At 39.7% G+C, this 11,207-nt stretch overlaps 1 long non-coding RNA gene across 1 annotated transcript; it reads left to right on the plus strand.

Annotated features, from left to right (window-relative positions):
• The first annotated feature begins 484 nt into the window (after positions 1 to 484).
• Positions 485 to 2,962, plus strand: LOC128613971 (uncharacterized). Its single transcript, XR_008386962.1, has 2 exons — positions 485 to 518; positions 1,284 to 2,962. It is a non-coding gene; the product is annotated as an uncharacterized LOC128613971 (long non-coding RNA).
• Positions 2,963 to 11,207: the final 8,245 nt, after the last annotated feature.

Genomic DNA, 11,207 nt, shown 5'->3' on the forward strand with positions numbered 1-11,207 from the left:
CACGCAGCACAATTGCACAACTCTTAATATAGCTTGCAGTGATATCATGAGCTACAACACCACTTGCAAGTCTAAAACTTTACTGAAACTTCACACCCACATCTGGTAAAACAAGCCCACTGATTGGTTATGAGGGACGGTTTCAACAATCTGATTGACTACACAGAATGCATCATCGGCAAACCAACTGGTCAGGCTACAGATATGTTTGCATACTCTTTGTGTGTGTGTGTGTTTACTCTGTTGGCTCTTGTACTGATGGGAATCGCAAGCCACCTACACCCTCCCTTACAGGACTCCCTGTACCCTGCCGGGAAACACTGCTCTTAAATCACCCTGTTTGTTTTCATGTTTACATGGTATGCTGGAAACTGGTAGTACTTCAGGATGTCCACCATCTTATGAAGCCATACTGATCGTCATTAGATTTATCTTGGCTGAACAAACTCAGCATGCCATCCCAACTATTTCCCCCCATAAAGGGAAATTCTGGCATGTATAATGATTTGCTGATCAAGGTGAGCTACACCTATTGATCTGATTTATTATATATATTTATATCAAATCAATGCAATATATTAAAGCCATTTTAACCAGTACTTTCTATTAGGAAGTGCAACATCTAAGAAGTTTAGCATGTGCATCATAAATCAGAAATAACCAAAATGCTTAGTTTTAAAAGGTAATTTAAGTGCATTTTCTTCAATCCGGATAAACCAGCAGGTGTCAGTATGATACTATTATTGTTCCTTTGCCCTGCTTATCTCTTCACTGTTGTTTAGTCTTTGTGGTGCAGAGGCAGCCAGCCAGGACAGGCTGAGGTAAATTCCTGAGCTGTTACATCAATTTAACCAGTAGACTTTGACTCATGAGGTGGCCAGACATGTTTTGGGGTCCTGTCTGAAACACCCTCTGCAGGAAACCAATGGGCCAGGCAGGCTAGACGTCTTGCAACTTGTCTGGATTCCCAACATACTGATGTGTGTTGTTTTCCTCATGGTGTCTGGAAAATGTGTCTGGGAGTGAGAGTGATTTGACCAGGATACTATTTTTATATCAGACAGATAATAGCGGGATGCAAGCAACAGATACTCACAAGGGAAGCAAATGTAGGTTTAGACTAAATATCGATGGCAAGCGCATGTCATGATGCATTATTTATTTATTTTAAAATGTAAAGCAGAACCAAATCAACTTCAGTTCTTATATAGTTCATGTCATTTTAATCTGAAGACTTTTTTTTTTTCTTTTTTTTTCATTTGCACATTGATTTGTGTTTTTAGTGCAATGATCAAAAGTTCCAGCTCAACACTGCTGTGCTGGAAGGCCTGTTGCAAACATGTTTCATCACCTAAGGGAGCCAGTGCTGAGTCACTGCAAAACATAGCATACATCTCTACTCTGTGAGTCAGCGCTTCTTCGTCAGCTCCTCCCATTCCCTCTATTTTACTCAGGAACCTCTGGATCACATTGTTCTCTTTAAGCAGCAAATTCTTCCCATTATCAGAAACTGACATGCCCAAAAGCATTCCTAACTCTGAATGTCTTGTTCCATACCTCGCCACGGTTTCTGCAGAGGCGTTTGCAGAATTAGGTCATGTTTTGGTTGTTTCAGTTAGAGGAGCATGGTGAGGCTAAACTGAACTATAGCTAAGGCTGTAGAGGTGAGCTGTTCCTGTTTTTTTTGGTGGGTGCTGTGGCTGGGTTTCCCCCTCTATTATACATGTCCTCTGCTTGAACACACCACTGGGCAGCAGCTGAGGAAGGGTAAAATCTGTGGGGGCTGTTCAGGGAAATGCCTGAGTTGTTTTCTGGGTAGATGTTTTTCACTGCTGATAAATAACATTGCAGGCCATTTGTCTCATACTGTGCTTTCCGTTCCTGATGTCAACAACAAGCGACCACCTGCAACTTTATTTATTTCCACGAGAATGGTGGATATGTCATGTCATGCTACAAATATCAAGTGATTAAATGATTAACAAATTGCGCAGTTGTATTTCCTGACCTTCACGAACATCAACATTAAATGGTGTTCAATTGGGGTGTCATTTACAAATATGTATGTAAAGTAAAAGTAAGGTAAATGACATTTTAAACATAGGAAAGGTGTCCTTCACAGTAACCTATGTGCATGCAACAGATAAATAAATGAAAACATTAACTTTTGGAAAAATCCAGCAACCGTACTCGACTTTTACTGGCGCACAATAGAAAGTGTCCTGACTTGGTGCATTACAGTGCGGTTTGGCAATCTGAGCACACAGGCCCAACAACTTGATCAGACGACTGCATCAAAAATAATCGACAGTGATGTTTTACAACTCCAGCAGATCTACTTAGACAGATGCAGGATAAGAGCCCAGTCTATAATCACGGACTCCTCTCATCCAGTTCATGCATTGTTCTACCCCCTCCTCTACGGCAATACCTCTGTAGCATCTCAGCACACACCTCCCACACAGCTTCTTCCCTCAGGCGATCAGGATCTTCAACAGCAGCTGGCTTTTCATACCTCACCAGACTCATCTCACATACAACATCCTCTTCCCTCAATACATATAAACTTTGCACGTCCTCATTTTAAACGTACCTCATATGCATCTTTTTTTGCACAGTTTAGTGTTTGTCATCCTCATCCTGTTGTATCATGCCTTTCACTACACTCGTATTAGCAGTGATACTTAGTATTACTCAGTATTCCACTATTTACAATATTCGCTATTAACTTTTAAACCGTATCACTTACTTCGCACCATTCACTCCACATGCAGTCTGAATTGCACAATGCCTTTTCTCCCACTCATGTGAACTCTCTGCCTACCCTGTCGTCTTGTATGTTGTCTTGTATGGCGTGCCCCTGGAGCACAATTTCATTCATTGTTTCTCATGTACTTTGTATTCTGGAAACATTTGACTGTAAAGTGAACTTGAACTTGAATTAAATCTTATTGTCTCTGCATTCATGCATGAATCCATTCCCATCTCATACTGGAAAAAAAACCCCATCCTTTTCCTTAAGTCATCCATTGTAGGTTATGAACCACGTCCATTTTGTTGACGTTCCAGAACATTCACACCTTCACAGCTACTACATATTTTTTCAACCAGCAGTTGCATGATTCAAATTTCTTGAAGATTCTTGAAGAAGAAGAACGTTCTTCTTCTGAGGATCGTCAAGATTCTTTTTGTATTGATTTCCAGCGATATTGTGAGATTGACTGCTTATTTATTTATTTAATTACCTCTAACTCTGTGCTAAAAACCTCAACCCTGTTACAGTCAACCGTGTTTCTCATTTCAAAAGCAAAATGCATGCAAAAGATTTTGTTGCCTGAGATATAACTCGAATGACTCTAATACCTCACATTCTTTCTTTACTCTAATCTCTTCCTTCGATGAGTTAATGAGACAGGACACAGAAATGCAGGGTTTATCACGGTGCACGTTTATCTGAAGATGAGCCTGCACACTCTGCACTCCTCTCTTACTCGTTGTCTATCTTCGAGTTCTCCTTTCATCCCTTTCTGCATGCCTGTTGCGAGTGCTGCAGAAGCAGACTGCACAACAATTCACACTCCTACCATGGCAGCATCTCTCCCGTTGACGTGGAGGAGTTCTTTCTACTCACCCGCCCACACACGCCACCCACCAGTGTGTGCGCCTGTGTGCTTGTGTGTGTGCCGTGTAACCTTTAGATTCAGAAAGCTTGTACTCCCCCCACTCCCACCCTATTCTCACTCAGAGAGAAAAATATGAGTATGCTTACTCGCCTGACCTTTATTTTATTGAGCGTGTGCGAGTCATGGATTAGATAAGTGCCCGGCTGCTTGAGAAGCATCATGCTCTTCTGCAGTACTGTACCGGTGCATTACTCATCTTATCTCTTTTCTGAAATCTTTTTCATTTTACTCATCTTTGTGGTTGATGAGGTTGATGAGGGGGACTGTACTGACAAGCCTCTGCATTTCATGTTAACATTAACCGTTCATCAACTTTCTCCTGCAATGCTGTCACGATTATAGCATTGAAAATCAAGCTTGGTTAAAAAAAAAAAAAAAAGACTGCATGTGCTGTATCATTGCTCAGGAAAGATCAGGTCTGCTGGGTGAAGTCCATTCTGGTAATGACTACATATTACCAAACACACTGTATCAGTATTACAGTTTATAGACTACTTATACCATTTCAGTGAAATGGGAATCGAAATACCCCGACACAACATGAGTTCACTTTCACGTTGATTATTCAAAACCCTATTTCTCCAAAATGACTATGCAGCTACCCTTTTTGAAGGTATATTTAATAGAAAATCAAAAAACTATTCTAGTCAGACATGTAATGATGAGCAGTTTTTCCTAATCATTTTTAAAACATTAATATTTGCACATTTCATAGGGACATATATGAGTACCCTTGTGTCCAGGGTTCCTGCGTTCTTTAACTCAGGATAAAGCGGTTTACTAAAGATAAATGATTGATAAATTGATGAAACCACCACCATTTCCTTTAATCTTGTTTCTCACTTAAATTACAGGAATAGTAAGCAGACGGTATCACTACTGAACATCTAAATTGACCTTAATGTTGAGCATACAGTGATATGCATCTTCATTATATGGCCTGACATTTCACATTCCATGCATGCACACAGGGGACATACAGCTGTATGCAAAATAGACATACAGCTGTATGCAAAATATTTGTGCAACCCAGGCCATATCACATATTTTGTTGGGTTTGGAAGTGAAAGGAAGTAAACACAACCTCTGTAGCAAAAAAAAAAGATAAGTAATATCTCATATAAAAGATATGAGAGAGAGAGAGAGAGAGAGAGAGAGAGAGAGAGAGAGAGAGAGAAAGTAAATGTGGCATGTGTAAAAGTTTGGACACCATACCACAGCTCCAGCATGCAAATGCATTTTTCTTTGCAGAATGTTTCTAGTTCTTGGGCTGTTTTGCATACACAGCATATTTACAACCTACATACCTAGATATTTTCAGTTCCGTAATGCCATTGCAGCCATACCTCTGTCTGGGCAGCAAGTCAAAGGATAAATATTGGATATTTAGACGATATTTTAGTTCTGATTAATTCATTAACAATCTAGTGTTAAGGGCCATAGATTCCTATGGAGCTATTCACATCGAGCGCTTTACATTCTTGTTGAAACATGTCAGTAATAAATATAAGGGGATAGTAAGAACTGAACTGTCACTTCATTTATCAAAGTTCTTCCACCAGGAAAAAAAAAGTGGGTTGGTCTTGGCCATTAAACTCGGGTTTTGTCCCACTACTGTGGTATTATTGCATTATATTTCACATTATTTCATTCATACTAAAACAGCTTGATCTTGCCTCCCTTTCTGGGTAGAAAACACATAAAATAAGTAAAGTTAGTTTGAGCCGTTTTTTTTTTAGACCTTAGAGTAAAAACGTGTCGCAGCAGTAGCAATGTTTTTCCACAGGCATTATTTGTGTATATAGTAACCATATTTCAATACAGCATGTCGTCATTCCATACTGATGCTTACACATTCGCTTAAAATAACTTTCATTCCTCACATTTTTGCTTTAGTGAGGTCATTCTTTGACAACCGTTGCTTTGCATACTTTAACTTGCATTGCATACTTTGTCTGCAAAGACAGAACCATTTACAAAAACAACAACAACAACAAAAACAACAAACAACTAACAAAGACTGCAGGACAACAGCACTGTACAATACCTCAAAGTTACAGAACGCTTAGTTCCTTCCAGTCCATCTGAGACTGCATTCATGCACACGATGTGTGTGCTAGACAACAATAACCCACTCAATTGTTTTACTTCATGCATAGTTACAATTTCAACACATCTTGCGTTGTAAGCACTGGGAATTAACCAGTAATAGGTTTGGAATGCAGTGGATTCCTCCCAGTCATGCTGCATCCTCCCCGAGCATGATACTAGAAGAGCTGAGAGGTATTTATGGAAAGAATTCCTGGAATTTGATTAGGTGACACTTTGGTGACATTTTTTTGTTGGGGTGTGAAGAAACACATACGAATGAAAAGAATGTACTCTGATCTACAAAATAAAGGTGAAGAGTCCTCATCAGATGTATTGTATGTGAACGTTCAGACTCTGTCCCTATATGAGGACAGTGGACGTGCACATGCAGACAGGACGTGCATCATTCCCACCAGCCGTCTAGTCTGGCTCTCTATCTGAGGAATGTGGATGCCGTTACCGTTTAACCTGCCCTGCTTTTGTTTTGAAAGCCTTCTTTGGTTCATCCGGTTTTCACAAACGAATGAAATTTGATACAATGTACAAGGGTTATACGAAAGGAAAATGCATCAAATAAAAACTGAGTAACAACAACTGTAGTTTTTGAGGCCGGTCTCAAGACTATTGTGCATTTATCTTAGTGTCCTTTCAGCCTCCAGCCCATTTTATCTTAATCATGTCTCGATCTTGACCATAAGCCCCGACTAACTCTGATTGCTTTTATTGGGTGCCATTTCTTTTGTCCTAATTGCATGGCTCGTCTTGTTTGTCCTCATTTCTGGATTTGTTTTGGATTGCCTTCTTTCGAGTCATTGATATGAAACTGAGTTTCACAAAATTTGCACTAAATTTCTGCGTGTAATTGAAATAAATATGCTATTTGAATATTTACAGAGTAATCCATGTAGTATAAATGTCAATGATACGATTATTCGAGCCTATTAATCAAGGTTTACATTACTGACTTAATTACTGATCTTTCGGACATTTTTCCAAACTGACTGGATTTTCATGAATACCAGATTTCTTGTCTAAATGCTCCTACGAACAGTTGATGAATAAGTCCGTTCATATCTAGCTTGATAAAAGAGTCCCAGTGTTGGAATTTGTCCTGGGAATGTCTTGTCCTTTGAACAATCTCCTTGAGGTGAGCCCGCAGTCATGCTTGTGCAGCTGTCGGACAGAAGGTGCTGCAGAAGCACACAGTAAAAGGACAATCTATCAGGCTAGACCACCATCTTTTGTTTGTACTCCAATCCTGATATGGCAGTATGTGTGGTCCTCAGCCAGAATATGCAGTTTAAAACCACTGTATATACTGCATCTATCAGACACATGAAGGCCACATGCCTTCTATTGGCCACATGCTTTAATCAGCTGCTGTGCTATCTGCGATCTGTCCAGGGAACACACTGTGCCAATGCTGATCTGTGACCCATTCATTCTCTCTTAGCTGCTGACAGTGATGTAGCTTAATCAACCCTTTGCTCTCATCAAGGTTTCATGTGGCTGTATAATACAAAGAAACAGTTTGTGATTACGTGCCTTAAATCACAGCATTCATATCAAAAGCTGACACTCGATGTCGCGTTCGTTGCATGTTTGTTTGACAGCGTGACGGGACGATGTTCAGAACTAGATGTTTCTCATCGAGAGGTTAATACGTCATTAAACAGTTTACATAGTGCTGTGCAGAAGAATTAGGCACTTAAGTATTTTGTCTAAGATATTGATATTATGTCCGCGTCAGTAGACAGGAGCCAAAAAAAAAAATTGTTCAAAACATCATCAAACATTTTCCCCCATAAACTTAAATGTTATGTACTTTTTTTTGTCATTAAAGAAACAGTGAGCAACATAGTAGCCACTATTCAGACAAAAAGACATGCAGAAATGAGTGAGAGAAAGTCTGCAAAAGAATGTGGAGGATTCTTCAAGATGGAGAATCCTGAACCAAACTGTTAGATGATTTCTTTACAAACCTGTATGACACTGTACCTAAAAGAACTATTCAAAAAAAAAAAAATGTTTACTGCTTCTTACAGTCATTTTTGGATATCTAGAAACTTTTTACACCTGCCTAAATGCTGTGTATGTATATGTATATGTGTGATATACAATGTGTATCATTGCATTGCATTACATAAATACATTAATACATAATACATTTTTGTTCTACTAAATAATTCTAAGCATGCATGGAAAGATTCCTAAAATGTGACTTTAAAAAAAAATCTAATTTGGGAAAAACCCTGTTTTGCTGTTCTCTCGAGAAGTGTAGCTGGCTGTGACCCCTGTATGGCCCCGTGGAGCAGTAGTGAGACGGTAATCAGCCACCATAAACCTGTACCGGCCTCTATCATTTAAATCAACAAGGAGTTGTGTCTATTCTCAGGTTGGCGTGTTACTCTCTAGCACTTACAGGAGTGTGTGTTCCCACACTCTGCTCTGCTTCCCCCATACTCCTTCACTCACCCTCCCTCTATCTTTCATCACTTCTGTCCTATCACATTCCTATAGCTATACGGTTTCAGGTTTTCTTTAAATCATGGTTTCACCTTGCCATCATGTGGTGTCTTTCCTGCAACTTGCAGCTTGTGAGCAGGATAACCGATATATCACGCTTAAATGATTCAACTATAATCGCATATAGTAATCTACACCATTACTGCTTACAGGCAAAACAATGTAAAAAAAGAAAAATATGTGGTACATTTTCTTTGATCGGGTTCTGAGTTTCTACATGTTATGATTCTTAGTTTTCACTTCACAATGCCGTGCATGCTCATGCCTCTCCCATGACCTGCAGTCGAAGTGTTAACCCTGAGGGGTCAGGACTCCCCTAGTAGCTGGAGTTGGCGTCTCAAACCGACTGCTAGATTTGACACCTCGTCCGGGGTGTGAGTTTTTTTCCCTCCCAGCAGCTCACGGTCTGCCCTGTGATTCTGAGAAGGCCGAGATTGTATATGCTGAGCAAGTTTAACATCTTTGTTTGCTCGATCATTTCACACACTTTGCACAATTGCTTATGAAAACTGAACTGCACTGCATTACAGGAGCAGGCTTTTCATGTCTCATTGTTCTGTAACTGTTTGTAGACTGTTTGGTAAGAGTGCAAGTAAAATCTAAAGGTCCTTGCATGTGCACCAGATAAGCCTCAGTGAAAGACTTCAAACAGAGTTGTTCTTTATGTAATAGCTCTGGTAAGTTTATGGCTTCTTACTGCATATTATATGAATAGAAAGATACAGCACCTTTTTTTATTTCTGTTTGTACAACTCCTACACTGTAGAGCAGGTGTATATGTTCTATTGACTATCCATTTCCACATGTGTTCATTAGTCATGCTCTTCTGGTCTATTTAACCTTTTTCGGTTCAATATGTGGTCGTGTTCTGCTGTTTGCCTCTTTAGAAGGCATCCTGCCAACCTCCTTCCCAAAACAATACAGCGGGGAATTTTTCCTTTTGCACTAACCCAGGTCATGACTTTCAGACTCACAGAGTGTTCTCTTCATTTATTTACCTATGCTCTATTCCTGTAAGTTTAACCAACGCACACTCACCACTTGCCTACTAGAGCTCACGTGACATTTTTATGACTGCTACTGATTAAAATGTGGAATTCTTAGAAAGCCATAACACAATGTAACACATCAGATATTATTATCATTTTATTAGGAACACCTGTACAGCTGCTCATTGATGCAATTATCCAATCGTTTGGCAGCAGCGCAATGCATGAAATGAAGACCTTCGGTCAATGTCCACATCAAACATCAGAATGGAAAAAATCTCAGTGATCTCTGTGATCTCTGGTTGTTGGTGCCAGATTGGCTGACTTGAGTATTTCAGAAACTACTGGCATTTTCACACACAAGAGTCTCTTGAGTTTACACAGAGTGGTGCGATAAACAAAAAACATTCAGTAGTGAGAGAGGACTAAGGAGAATTGCTGGACTGGTTCATGCTGACAGGAAGTCTACAATAAGCACTCTTTACAACTGTGATGAGCAGAAAAGCATGTCAGAACGCACAACACGTCAAACCTTGAGGAGGACGGGGTATAGCAGAATAGCAGAAGATCGGGTTGCACTCCTGTCTATCAAGAACAAAAATCCGAGGCAGCAGTGGACTCACACAAAGTGGACAGATGAAAATTGGGAAAAATTTGCCTGGCATTTTCCCTGGGTGAAAACCCCAGGAAATCAACAGTTTCTGGGGAAAAAAAGTAGCAATCAAGAATTACAACATGATTCAAAATGATTTTTTTAAATATAGAATAAGCTGAAATGCTTACACTGAATTCATTTTTTTTTAAATAAATGAAAATGTTATGTTGTGCCCTGCAATGCATTGGCACCCTGTCCAGGGTGTACCCTGCCTTGTGCCCGATGCTCCCTGGGATAGGCTCCAGTCCCCGTGACCCTGAAAAGGATAAGTGGTATAGAAGAAAAAGAAGAAGAAAATGTTATGTAATGTTATGTTGTTGTTTTGTTAATGAACCTTTGACTGGTATGCTTACCGCTGCTTTATTCACCACAGAATGTTTACCACGGAATTTGGGAAATCTAAATTTTCTGGAAAAATGAAATGCCTGCCCAACACCAAATCAGTCATTTTTAAGCTCTTGGTTTAAGTGGTTTAAGTGTGAGATTTATTTTGTATTGTCCCCCCCCCCCCCCCCCCAGATAAATCAGTACCATGTGGTGGGATTTAAACAGCACACTCATTTAGTGTTGTTTTCCCCCTTTTAAATTTGGCACACTTTAAGCAATTTGAGAAGGATTTCACACATTTACAAGAATCTGTGAGTCTCCTTAATTTAACAGCAGTGCAAAATGTGTGTCATTACCCAGAGGAGAGGAAACTGCCTGAATCAGAGCCATCCGTATTACTTAACATGCTATTTTATATAGCATGCATACCTGTAATCCGTCGCTGTGAGAAGGTGCGACTGATAGAACTACTGTTTCTGAAGTCAGAAGTGAGATCATTCACAAAATAGCCTTTGATTTCTCACGGCTGTTCTCTCACCTCCTATCTTGTTCATTGTTTGCGTGCTTGTTCGCTTATCACGGCTCCCGTTAAATGATGATGGACTCAAGGTGTTAAAGCAGTCTCTGTTTGGTCACTAACAGCAATTAGATAATGCTAATGGATTATTTCCTCCATGCTAATCAACATCTCCAGTACACATATCATGCTTTCAGAAGAAGGCCGAAGAGTACCGAAGAGCCACCAAGGTCTGTAATATAACCCTGCGCTGGTAGTTTATTAAGCAAGGTAAAGGCTAATAAGTCTTATAAAAATATTTGTATTATTATGTACAGTTAGGGATATAGTCAGGGGTGTTGTTGATCGAAATACACACGTTTTCTATTTGGTAATTTGGTGCATAATTTGCACACATGTTTGGAGCTTAATATAGGCTA

Source organism: Ictalurus furcatus, chromosome 10, assembly GCF_023375685.1.
Source record: "Ictalurus furcatus strain D&B chromosome 10, Billie_1.0, whole genome shotgun sequence".
In the NCBI taxonomy this organism is placed as follows: domain Eukaryota; kingdom Metazoa; phylum Chordata; class Actinopteri; order Siluriformes; family Ictaluridae; genus Ictalurus; species Ictalurus furcatus.